The sequence below is a fragment of the Dermacentor variabilis genome, chromosome 6 (assembly GCF_050947875.1).
Source record: "Dermacentor variabilis isolate Ectoservices chromosome 6, ASM5094787v1, whole genome shotgun sequence".
In the NCBI taxonomy this organism is placed as follows: domain Eukaryota; kingdom Metazoa; phylum Arthropoda; class Arachnida; order Ixodida; family Ixodidae; genus Dermacentor; species Dermacentor variabilis.
In genome coordinates this window covers 132,221,717-132,234,891 of record NC_134573.1, presented here as the reverse complement: position 1 = coordinate 132,234,891, position 13,175 = coordinate 132,221,717, and the positions used below count along the sequence as shown (strand labels likewise).

Below are 13,175 nucleotides of genomic sequence, written 5' to 3'. Positions count from 1 at the left end.
GTATGCGACGTTCCAAACGACACAGGTAAAACATTTATTTCATATGCCTCATTGAATACCGCAGTCAGCAAAGGAGCTAGTTGTTGCTTGAAAGTTTTGCAGAACGCTGCACTCAAGCCATCAGGCCCAAGCGATTTATCAGGGTTTAAATTATCTATTGCACGCTCTACTTCCTGCTCGCTAATGGCCGTGTCCAGTCTTGCTTTTTGTTCCTCGTCTAGTCGTGGCATAGCCCGCAGATACGATTCTTTAAACCGGTGCAGGTCGACATAACGCAAATCGAACAATGCCTGGTAATACTCAAAGAAAGCTTGCCCGATTTCTCTATTATCTGTTGCGGTGCGACCCGTCCATTGTACCTCAGTGACATGGTTCCTCCTTGCGTGCGCTTTTTCCATCCCTAGCGCCCGTTTTGTGGGCGTCTCCGCCACGGCGGTGTTCAGCTCTCGCGCGCACAAGCGCTCCACGATAGCGTTCTTCTTCATTAATTTCTAGTTTGTTTTATTTTCCTAACGTCATCCATGTATAATCCCGGTGCCTTGCACTACAGAGCTAATAATTTTTTTTAGCATAGACTTTAACTGCGTTTCATTTAGTTTTTCTTGGTACCGTATGCAGCTCGCCCTTTCAGTTCCTTTTATTTTGATCTGTTGCTTGCACAGTTCCCATTCCTGGCCCAATTCATGTATTCCCCCTCCAGTGACATTACTAATTTCTTCCTCCGCTCCCTTAGCGAATTCTTGATCATTGAGCAGTTTGTTGTTTAACTTCCAAAGATCCCACTGAAAACAGCTGCTTCGCTTTTTTGCACCTATGGTACATTGAACCATGCAGTGATCCGAGAAGGGCGCGGGCACTACGTCATAGTCATGACACTTTAGGACCAAACATGCAGACACGTAAATCCTGTCGAGTCGGACGTGGTTGGTACCTTGGAAATGAGTGTACTTAACTGGGCACCTGCTCACCAGGCATTCTCCCACGTCCTCTAAAGCAAATTCATTAATTAATCGAATAAGAACGGCAGTACTACTATCCCTGAAAGTACGCGCACTAGTTTTGTCATCGGCGCTCAGAACACAGTTGAAGTCACCCAACAGAATGAGCTGCCTTTCCGTGTTCAGGTGTTGCTTAATAAATACAAAAAAGAAAGTCCTCTCGTCAACTGCGGTGGGTGCATATATACAGACAGCGCGCCATTCAGTAGCCCAAAAAACGAAATCACAGACAACTCCTCGTCCTGAAGGAAGTGAAACATGCGACTGAATAACTAGACCAGGCAGTTTTTTGACAAACATGACACACCCGGTACCAACTGCGTGACTGACAACGGCGTAAAACCTAGACGTGAAACGCTGCACCATGCTCTCAGTCTCTTCTTCCCCTTCGACCTTTGTTTCTTGTAGACCAAGCATATCGATATCTTGGTCAATTAGAAGGCGCAGCACATGACTCTGCTTTTTCTTTGTGGCTAAGCCTCGTACATTTAGACTGGCAACTTTAACCGTGAGTACGGAAGCCATTTTACTGCGGTGATAAGAGGCCGAGAGCATGGTGCTTACCTTTCGCGTCCAGCACGTCGCTAGACGCTTTTGTTGGTGCCGGGGTCACTTGTTTGGCCAGGTAGGCCTAGCTGCAAGGCCTGCTTTTCGGCGACTCTCGTTTCCGACCTCACATTTGCCTTTGTTTTGAAGAGTGGTCGTCTCCCTTGTGTCGTTTTCGTCGGTGGCTCCTCGCTGCTAGCGGCCGCCGCCTGGTCCTTTTCGTTGCCGCGTTCGGTGTGCGTGCGTTTCGCTGTGCCGGTGACACTCAACGCTCGGCCGCCGCTCTTGTCGAGGGGCTCCTGGCTGTTCCATGGTTCCGACACGTCCGGCTCTGGTGCTCCCTCGGCACCAGTCGCCCTCCCGTCTTCTTTTCCTTCGCAGCGTATCGTTGCCGTTTCTTTGCTTTCTTTGGTTATCGTTTCTTTTCCTTCTCCCTCAGTCACCGAAGACTTTGCAGTCACGGCAGGCTTCTCGCATTCCCCGGCTCCTTTTGCAGCTGTTTCGGTTTCGTCAACGTCCATGATGTGGTCCGCCGAATCTACCGCCGACGCAGTTCCAATAGCAACTGCGTACGTCCGTACGCACTCCTCCTCACCGTGGCCGAAACGTCTACATTTCGAACACCTTGGTATCTTGCATTCTCGGCGTACGTTGCCCGTGCAGCGGCAGCGCAAGCACTGCATCGGCCGTCCAGGCACGACTACGAGGGCCAGCTCTCGTGCAGCTCTTATCTGATGCGGCAGGTCCTCGATCTTCATACCAGGCTTCATCTTTAGGAGCCCGGTTCTCGTATTTGAACCCTTTTCGTGGACGCCTTGAACACGCCAGCGCTCACGGGTCACTTCAGTGACCTTCCCAAACGCCGCAAGCGCCGTCCGAATGTCGTCGTAGGCCACGCCATGAAGCATCCAGTGGAGTCGAAGCTTCACCTGTTCGTCCTCTGGGTCCAGGACAAGGCACCGGCGCCCCTTGACGTTCAGCTCCTTGAAGGCGAGAAGCCGCTTCGTTGCTTCCGCGCTGCCTAAAGTCACCGCCCAGACGTGGTTGATTTGGTACGCCCCCAAAGTCACCACGTCAGGGAGCGTACCGGTCTTGGTCAGCGCGTCTCGGAAATCTTCGACTCTAAACGGTCGCACTCATGGGTCTCCGTGCAAAAAAACCGTGTTCAAAACAATATGTCCGGTGGGCAGAGTTGGCAAAATAATCTAATACTCGATATCTTGAACTTCTTCAGGCCTGTTTCCGCGGCCACCGAAGGCCGCAATCGCCGCTCCACTGGAGCTCATGATTCGCCGTCCGTCACGCTCGGTGGCCGGAAGTAGAATGCCACCGAGTCACGACGAAATTGTTATATCCGCACCTCCGTTCAAGCTGTCTGCAGTATATGGTTATGCAAAAAGAGCGATCGGCGCACATATTCAATGGAGTGCACATGTCGCCCAATGCCTCTCGCAGTAATGTAGCCGAGTGGCAACCAGATGAGTATATAATGTGTCAGCGGAAGGAAAAAAGTTATCGACCCGGACGTGATTTGAACACGCAACCTTCTGATCTGGAGTCAGACGCGGTACCGTTGCGCCACCGAGTTTTTTTTTTTCTTTATTGCCGGATAATCACAGATACAGGACATTGACCATACTAAGGTAAGAACAAAACAAAGTGTTACATAGTCATTACATATACTTCTCGAAATGCTCGTGTCAAAAACGCTTTAGGGCACATTCACACCGGCGACTTGAGGAGGTCGCGCGACCATTTGCGACTCGCAATCAAAAAGCGACCGAAGGCGACTGATGTTCACACCGGCAAGCCCGGCTGAGCGCGACCCGCAAGTCGCAATCCCGGAGATTATCGTTCTCAGCGAGAACTCTCGGAATCTACGCGGAATTTGAACGCGACGCCGGAGGAGGCCGGATGTAGACACACGAAAGATCACTTCCGGTGCGCCGCTGATTGGTTTATCAGTTTTGCGACCACGGTCGCGCGACTGAAAAATCGCGCAGAAAGCGACTGGCCCAAAATGGTCGCTTTTCAAGAAAGGCGACCGTTTGCGACCATTTGCGACTGGTCGCTTTGCGACCAACTTGGTCGCGCGACCACTGTCAGTCGCCGGTGTGAATGAGCCCTTAAGGTCACCAGTGTATCCAGTACAGGTAACCACTCTGGTGGTTCAGCCTGAGATTTATACACGTCTCTTATTTGTGAAACGCTTTCAATAAAATATTGTCTGGCTGGTTTGGCGTCCACATCAGCATTTCGTACGGCCATTCGTGTTTTCCATATGCTGTGTAGGCTCAGCATCATGATCATGTCATAGGCCACGTCGTTTTCTTTTTCAACTGGGAGAAAGCGGATACCGTAGGGTGATATAGGGAGCTCTTTTTTCAGCGTTCTCTGTAAGACATCCCAGTGGAATATTGCATCCCTGCAGTCTAAGAAAATGTGTTCGATTGTCTCAGGCTTTGAACAAATGAGACAATTAACTGACCACGGTACGAACAGTCCTCTCTCTTGCAACCATGGTTTAACAGGCAAGGTATTGGTATGGAGCTGAAAGAAGAACGTCTTAACTGAGAGGAGCGGAGTGTCATTCTTTTAACACGTTTCAACACGTCTCCTTCGGAGCCTACACAATACATGGCACGATATATGGGCACTGGCAACATAATATCAATCAGATCCCTGTATAAACGCTTTTTTGGTACATTACTTAGGTACTCAATTGAGAATCTCACTTTTAGCATTCGAAAAGACATAACGACCTCACAAAGAAAGCCGCGAACACTCCCTTTTTTTGTGACATTTGATACAACATATTCAGGAATTACATCACTCACTCGTAATTGTAAAATTGTTCGCAGAAATACGTTATATTGGTCGCGCAAAAAAATAAATCTTGACACAACTTGTTTGAGAAATAAATGACATAAACTGAGTCCGCCGCTACGGACTGATGGAAATAAATTAGTTCTGCTGCATCTTTCCCATATTCAACGCCACACGAACACTGCAAAGACTCTGTGCAACTTCTGCGCGTTGGTACGAGACATACAAAGCACTTGAAGAACATACCACACTTCCGCGACTAAAAACACGTTGCAAACTGTAGCACGCGCGAAAACGGAGAAATCCCGCCCACCCCATTTATCTGTTTGCTCCCTAACACGTTTGGTTTCCTCGTTCCAGTATTGCGTGGTATCGCGATAATGTTCTAAGGGCACTGCGAGATATTTGACAGGTGTCACAGTCCATTTCATGTGCGCCACCGAGTCACGGCGAAACTGTTATATCCGCACCACCTTTCAAGCTGTCTGCAGTATACGGTTATGCAACATGAACGATCGGAGCGTATATTCAATGGAGTGCACACGTCGCCCAATGCCTATCGCAATAACGTAGCCGAGTGGCAACCAGATGAGTATATAATGTGTCAGCGGAAGGAAAAAAAGTTATTGACCCGGACGTGATTTGAACACGCAACCTTCTGATCTGGAGTCAGACGCGCTACCGTTGCGCCACCGAGTCACGACGAAACTGCCATATCCGCACCTCCGTTCAAGCTGTCTGCAGTATACGGTTATGCAACAAGAACGATCGGAGCGTATATTCAATGGAGTGCACACGTCGCCCAATGCCTATCGCAATAACGTAGCCGAGTGGCAACCAGATGAGTATATAATGTGTCAGCGGAAGGAAAAAAAGTTATTGACCCGGACGTGATTTGAACACGCAACCTTCTGATCTGGAGTCAGACGCGCTACCGTTGCGCCACCGAGTTTTTTTTTTCTTTATTACCGTTTTCATGGTACATACAAAATATACACACTTTACAAATGGTAAAAATGCCACCAGTCTTTGGTGTGCAGGTGGTTTTAAAACCGTCCAAGTTTAGCAAGCTCGTTCAATAATCTAATCCATTCTGGTTTTTCATTTTGAGCATCGTAGACTTCTTTTAAGTAACAGACACTTTCAATAAAATATTCACGAGTACTTCGAGCATGTACATCCGCATGTCTAACGGCCATGCGCGTGCGCCACAGACTGTGCAACCCTAATAACATAAACATGTCGTAAGGCACTCCTCCTTCGTTTTCCGTTGGGAGAAAACGGATGCCATAGGGTGTTATCGGCAACTCTTTCTCTATAGTTCGCTGGAGAACATCCCAGTGAAACAAGGCGTCCCAGCAGTCTATGAATATGTGTTCAATTGTTTCTTGCTGATGGCATAGTAAACAGTCTAGAGACCAGGGAATAAAAATACCTCTTTCCTGAAGCCACGGTTTTACTGGTAGTGTATTGGAATGTAGTTGAAAAAAGAAAGACTTTACCGATGGCCTGACAGGCATACGTTTTAGCCTTTTCAGCACATTTCTTTCAGTACCTAAACTGAACATAGATCTGTACAGCGGTACTGGCAGTACTACATCAATTAAATCTTTATACAGACGTTTTTTAGGAACGTGACTGAGGTATTCCATTGAAAAGCGTACCTTCAGAAACCGAAATGCCCATATCACTTCTTTCAGAAATCCGCTCATAGGGCCACTGTTGACTACACAACTAGATATAATGAATTCAGGAAGAGCCGTACCTAGTCTCAGTTGCATCACATTAATGAGGAATGGGTCTTTTTGGTCTCTAAGAAACGCAAAACGAAACACTATCTGTTTCAAGAACAGATGTGCCAGTCCAAGCCCTCCTGTTTTGATGGATCGAAATAAATTTGTTCGACTGGTTCGCTCCCACTTTGACCCCCATACATACACTGCCAGTACCCTATGCAAACGCTGCACGTGCAATCTAGTCACAGACAATGCTTGCAATACATAGCACACTTTTGCAACGGCGAATAAATTACAGACCGTCGCGCGGGCAAACATTGAAAGACTACGGCCACCCCATTTAACTGTTTTTTCTTGCACTTTCTTTGTTTCGTCTTCCCAGAATCCCGCAGTCTCCTTGTAGTGCTCAAGCGGCACCCCAAGATACTTTGTCGGCGCAACGGTCCACTTCACATTCACAAAAATAGGTGGGGTGTTTTCCCATGTTCCATGCCATATTCCTAGGCACTTATCAAAGTTTATGACGCTACCCGTCATTTTACAAAACGATAAAACGTCCGCTACCGCAGTCGCGACACTTTCCTTATCGCTACAAAACAAAGCAATATCATCCGCATATGTTAGCAGTTTTACTTCCGCTGACTGCAAACGAAAACCTGTAATACTGTTGTTATAAATAATTTTTCTGCAGAATGGCTCAAGGTATAACGCAAATAATAAAGGACTTAAAGGACACCCCTGGCGCACACTTGAGCGTACGTGAAAGCTGACGAAGCTGACGCGGAAGAAGCTGCAGGAACGTCGAGTCAAGTGACTCAAAAGGAGATGCGACCAGCAGACATGCCTTCGTATCCGCAACAAAATGAACAGCAAGGAGACCATAGCCTTGTAGAAAAGCCCGACGTCAGGGAAGTGCCTGAAAAGACAAGTGGGAGCGCTGAATACGGTGAACCTTCAAAGGATCCAGCGAACCAACACACGGAAAGCATGGACGTCACGGTGCAATCCACCGGAGGCGCAGTCGGCAAACGAGGACGCGAAGCTACAACGGACGACCAGGACAGACAAGACGTCGTTGGGTCTGTGGAACCACCAACGAAAACGGTGGCGACTCGACGCGCGTCACTGAAGCCCAAGCCCAACGTTCCACCAGACAGAAAAGCGGTGTTGAAACCGTCAACGTAGCCGCGAGCTTTGACGCTCTGCGGTTCCTAGGGACTACGTCGACGCACATCAACTATTCAATAAGGACAATGATTGGAGCCTTCTGCCAAGCAACCCAAGCCGAAGCTCGAGGATTGCAGGCATCGGAAATAGGGTTGCTTCTTGGAAATAAGCGGCGGGTTTTCTGGTGTGCCTGCGCTCACGAGGTATGCACCATGGCGTATATGTAATTTTATTAAATGGCGAGAAATCTCGGTACAGCACTAAAAATTGCGACTATCAATGTTCGAGGCTTAAACGCTAGAAAGAAACAGTATCAGCTAAGTCGCCTTTTCTTGGAGAACGACTTGGATGTAGTAGCTGTACAAGAGACGAAAATAGATAGCGAGGAACAAACTGACCGCATGGTGCTGCCTTTCCGAGCAAGGTACGATGTTTGTGTTTCTCATGCTTTCGGCACGTCAGGCGGATGTGCCATTTTCCTTAGAAACAGTTTAGGAATAGTTGTTGAGACCGTGCTTGTGTGCCAAAGTGGTAGATTTGTTTTAGTAGATTTTCTTATGTCCGAGTCTTGCTGGCGAATCATCTGCCTATATGCGCCGAACGCCGAAAATGAACGAGACGTGTTTTTTGAACGGCTCGAGCAGTACCTGAATTGTGAAAGACAAATAATTATGCTTGGAGATTTTAATTGTGTTTGCTTAGTAGCTGATCGAGTGAAAAATGCCCCACTAAGGGATAAGAGTGCCTCACGCTTAATTGCAATGGTGCAAGACCATAATCTAGAAGACATAGGAAATATATTAACTAATGGGACGCAGCCAGTCTTTACACACTACCAGCGTGCGAGCCACGCGAGACTGGATAGGGTATATGTTTCATTGCATTTAGTAGCGGCGTGCCATAGTTATGACGTTAAACATGTGTCATTCAGCGACCATTGTTTGGTGTCAGTCACAATTGGGACGCATAAAGAGGCCTCGCGCTTTAATTGGAAAATGTGGCTATTTAATGACAAGCTGCTGCATAATGAATCATTTGTAGAGTGCGTAAAGGAAAAGTTCGAACAGCTATTGGCGAGACATGATGACGTGATAGAACGGTGGGAGCTTTTTAAAGAAGAAATAAAGATTTGTGCAATAGAAAAAGCGAGTGTAATTAAATACGAAGAAAGGAAAAAGCAGAAAGAAATACAACGAGAATTGGATTTTATGTACAGAATAGAAGCCGATAGGCCTGGTACATTCACAAAGCAGATCAATGAACTTAAAAGCCAACTGGAGCTTATTGACGAAGATAAGTACAGAGGAGCGGTTATCCGAGCAAGAGCCGAAAAGCTATGGCTCGGCGAAACGCCCACAAAGCGAGCCTTTGCAGATGAAAAGGCTTACGCTAGGCAAAACCTAATACGGAAAATAAGTTATAAGAATGAAGTCACTGACGAACAAGCAAAAATAGAGAGAGCGTTCTTAGAGCACTATAGCGAATTATTTCGAAGAAGTTGCGATGTCCCGGAAGAGTTCGAACGAGAGTTCCTTGCCAGCATGACAAAACTAGATGATGTTGACCGCGAATGTCTGGAAGAACCGATCAGCCAGAAAGAAGTTGAAGAGGCCATTGACGATTTAGGTCGAGGGAAGTCTCCTGGACCTGACGGGTTGGGAGCGGCCTTCTATAAGGCCTTCAAAAAAGATGTGAGCGTAATCTTGCATCAGGTAATTGCTGAAGCATATAAACGAAGATATGCACCCCCGTCCTTTGGCCGGTCGCATATAGTGCTCATTCCCAAAACGGAAGACCCAGGGAAACTGCTGTCAGTAGGGTCTTATCGCCCAATAGCATTGACTAACGTCGATTATAAAATATTTACTAAAATCTTAGCAAAGAGGTTGCAGCGAGTTATAACACGAATTGTAGGACCACATCAGACATGCGGAATCAAAGGTAGATCAATCTACACAAATATTCATGTTGCACGAACCATTCTAGAATGTTGCGATGCGTGGGGCGAGCATGTAGCAATGCTGCAGCTTGACCTACAAAAAGCGTTTGATCGTGTATCCCACAATATCCTTTTCGCTGTTCTTGATTATGTAAATGTTGGTTTGGTGCTTTTAGATGGAGTTAGGATGTGTCATGCTAACTGTACCGCTAATCTTATAATAAATCTTATAATCTGCGCCACCGAGTCACGACAAAACTGCTATATCCGCACCTCCGTTCAAGCTGTCTGCAGTATACGGTTATGCAACAAGAACGATCGGAGCGCATATTCAATGGAGTGCAGATTTCGCCCAATGCCTATCGCAATAACGTAGCCGAGTGGCAACCAGATGAGTATATAATGTGTCAGCGGAAGGAAAAAAAGTTATTGACCCGGACGTGATTTGAACACGCAACCTTCTGATCTGGAGTCAGACGCGCTACCGTTGCGCCACCGAGTCTTTTTTTATTTATTTATTTATTGCCGGTCTTCGACATTGTACAGAGCACATAATACAGAACAAAATTACAATGCACAATTAACAAATACAAAACATTTTGAAAGAACATACATGCCATCAGTCCTATAAGGACTGGCGTCCGTCATCCAGTGGAACGCCAGAGGGCTAAAATCACGAATTTCAGATTTTCGTCAGTTTGTCTACACCAATGGGTTTCCACTCATGGTCATTTGTGAGCCCAACTTGTTGAAACCAATAAGACTGTCAGGATACGAGTTTATCATCTCATCAACAAACGGTGCATGCAGCAAAATCGTCGTTTTTGTTTGTCGTGAACTCACCTATGTTTTGCAACCAATTGCGCCCCACGACGACAATCAATATATATGCATCACAGTTAAAAAGAACAAACTCTTGTTTACTCTCATAGGCGTGTATATATCGCCTTCCAGCAATTTCGATACCAAAAGATTTGCGGATATCTTGAGTGTTTGTCCCGCCCCATGGGTCATCATAGGAGATTTCAATGCACACCATCCAGCATGGGGAAGTACAAGGACAAATGCAAGAGGACGAATATTAGCAAGTATCGCCCACAACTATGGCCTTACTCTCCTGAACGATGGTAGCCCCACCTTTCTTCGAGGCGTGACATACGGCAGCTGCCTCGACCTTGCTTTCGTCTCCAACTCTCTCGCCAGATGTGTGAAGTGGTTTCCAGACATTGAGACACATGGGAGTGACCACATTCCCACCTATCTGAACATCAAAGGCTTGTCGTCTACATCAGGCTCACGGATTACCATTCGGACGATTCAATGGGCCAACTTCAAATCTGAGATGGAAGATGCCTGCCGAGAGGGCCTACCCTCTGGTTTAGAGCAAACGATTAAAATGACGATGCAAAACGCCACTCGCATGATGACGATCTCTTCCACGCGAAATGACTTCGACATAGAATTAGAGCGACTTCGAGCGCTTCGTCGCCGGGCGGAACGTCGATATCGACGTACAAAATCAATCCATGACCTTAGGGCAGCCAGGAGGATGCAAAAGAAGATTCAGCGTCGTATGGATAGATTAGCGTCGGAACGGTGGGCAACGTTTTGCCAGACACTCGACCCCCGCAAGCCACTGTCTCACATTTGGAAAACGGTGCAAGGTCTGCGTTGCCTTCCGGAACGGCGTTTTCCATTCAAGGCGCTAGCGCTTTTCCAAGGGCGGCAAGACATCGATGTCGCAGAAGACTTTTGTGCGCGGATCGCAGACCAAGCGGCTCGTCCAGATCCTCCAGCCCGAGCTGACGTCCCCCATTCCCGTGATTGCCGCATGGACCTTCCTTTTACAATGGAGGACCTCGAAGCGGCACTAGCTCTCTGCAGGCGCTCATCATCTCCGGGTCCAGATGGTATATCATACCGGGCCTTGTGCTATCTCGGAGAGTCCGCACGGATAGAATTGTTGAGCCTTTACAACTCCTCATGGCAGGAGGGAAATGTTCCTGACGAATGGAAAGTAAGCCGCCTGGTGCCACTCTTAAAGCAGGGCAAATCCCCATTAGAACTCACCTCTTACCGCCCAATAGCACTGGCCAGCTGTGTAGGAAAGATAATGGAACGGATGATCCTTGGCCGCCTGGAATGGTACCTTGAATTTTACAAGATTTATCCGCTTTCCATGGCTGGTTTCCGACGTGACCGCTCTTCCATCGACAGTGTAGTTGACCTCGTTTCATATGTTCAGCACGAAAGGTCCCGTAAGCGTTTATCTGCAGCTTTATTCTTAGATGTGAAAGGGGCATACGATAACGTATTACATGAGGCCATTCTCGACGCTCTTGCGACGGTTGGCCTAGGTGGTCGAGTTTTTTTGTGGATTGCAAGTTACCTGTCTGCAAGATCATTCTATGTGTTAACTGACGATGGCCCAACTACGCGACGCTATACCAGCAGGGGCGTTCCTCAAGGCGGTGCTCTCAGCCCGACGCTATTCAACCTCGCTCTTGTTGGACTTGCTGAATGCTTGCCAACTACCATCAAGATTTCAACATACGCTGACGACATCTGTGTCTGGACTTCGGCAGTCACACGTCCTCAGATACGTGCGCGACTTCAAAGAGCGGCCACTTTGACAGCGAACTACTTGTGTAAACAGGGTCTCAGCATTTCACCTGAAAAATGCGCACTAGTCGCATTTACTCGGAAACCGATGACGCCTTATATCATCTCAATCAATGGGCGGACCATTTCCTATGTCCGAAACCACAGATTCCTTGGCGTCATTATTGACCGAGACCTCTGTTGGAGCCCACACGTGGCCTACATGAAACGGCGCCTGACAGCTACTTCCCAGTTGTTCAAATACTTGACAGGGAAGACGTGGGGGATGTCAGTAGACGCAATGCTTAAACTCTACAGAGCTCTCTTTCTCGGTTTTTTAAGATACAGTCTACCTGTACTGAACAACACCTGCAAGACAAATATTCGTGTTCTGCAGGCAGTACAAGCTCAAGCACTCAGAGTCTGCCTTGGTTTGCCCAGATGTACGTCAACAGAGGCGACTCTTGCGATTGCTCGGGACCATCCAATGCGAACTCACATTACGGTGGAAGCCCTGAGAACGCACATCAGACATTTTGCACGTGCCCCCTATCACCACCTTGCTGCACTACCTTCAGACAGGCACCAATCATCATTCTCTAAAACTATCAACAAGTACAACGACAAACTTCCCTCGGGCTTCACCGCTGCATCTAAACCATCGATACCCCCTTGGTGTCTTATCAGCCCCACAGTACATCTCAGTGTACCAGGAATCGGAAAAAAGTCTGAACTGTCGTCGCCTGTCCTCAAACAACTGTCTCTGCTTCTTCTGCACGAGAGGTACGCGGACAGTGAACACATTTATACTGATGGTTCCACAAACATCCAGTGTTCGTCCGGTGCTGTGGTTGTCCCAGCAAAAGCTATTACCATCAGCTTTAGGACTGACCACCCGACAACATCGACATCTGCTGAACTAGCTGCTCTTCGCGCTGCACTCCGTTTCGTCAGTCGGGAGCCACCTCGACAATGGTCCATCTTCAGCGACTCAAAGGCAGCCCTACAATCTGTACTATCAGCTCTGCGTCGCGGGCCATTCGAACAGCTCGTATTCGATATTAGATGCCTACTCCATACATTACAGGAGAAAGGACACCACGTGACGTTTCAGTGGCTGCCAAGTCACTGCGGCGTCACTGGAAACGAAGACGCCGATAATGCAGCTCGGGCAGCTCTTGAAGACGCACAAGAAGAGGCCATACCGCTTTCACGATCCGACGCAGCTAGCAGACTTCGAGTGCTTGCACAGGAGATGACGCTCTCTTCATGGTGCACACCAAACAGCCAGACCAACCAGAGCAACCGTCAATACCACCTGCCCTCTTTGATGCATCTCTATATGCCAACTGGACTCCGCCG

The 13,175-nt window shown here is 47.8% G+C and overlaps 4 non-coding genes across 4 annotated transcripts; all 4 read right to left on the bottom strand.

The window, feature by feature from the left end:
• Window positions 1-3,060: 3,060 nt before the first annotated feature.
• Window positions 3,061-3,132, bottom strand: TRNAW-CCA (transfer RNA tryptophan (anticodon CCA)). The gene has a single exon. It is a non-coding gene; the product is annotated as a tRNA-Trp (tRNA).
• Window positions 3,133-4,997: 1,865 nt separating this feature from the next.
• TRNAW-CCA (transfer RNA tryptophan (anticodon CCA)) lies at window positions 4,998-5,069 on the bottom strand. The gene has a single exon. It is a non-coding gene; the product is annotated as a tRNA-Trp (tRNA).
• Window positions 5,070-5,250: 181 nt separating this feature from the next.
• On the bottom strand, window positions 5,251-5,322 carry TRNAW-CCA (transfer RNA tryptophan (anticodon CCA)). Its single transcript has one exon. It is a non-coding gene; the product is annotated as a tRNA-Trp (tRNA).
• A 4,320-nt stretch (window positions 5,323-9,642) lies between these two features.
• Window positions 9,643-9,714, bottom strand: TRNAW-CCA (transfer RNA tryptophan (anticodon CCA)). The gene has a single exon. It is a non-coding gene; the product is annotated as a tRNA-Trp (tRNA).
• Between the last annotated feature and the right edge of the window lie 3,461 nt (window positions 9,715-13,175).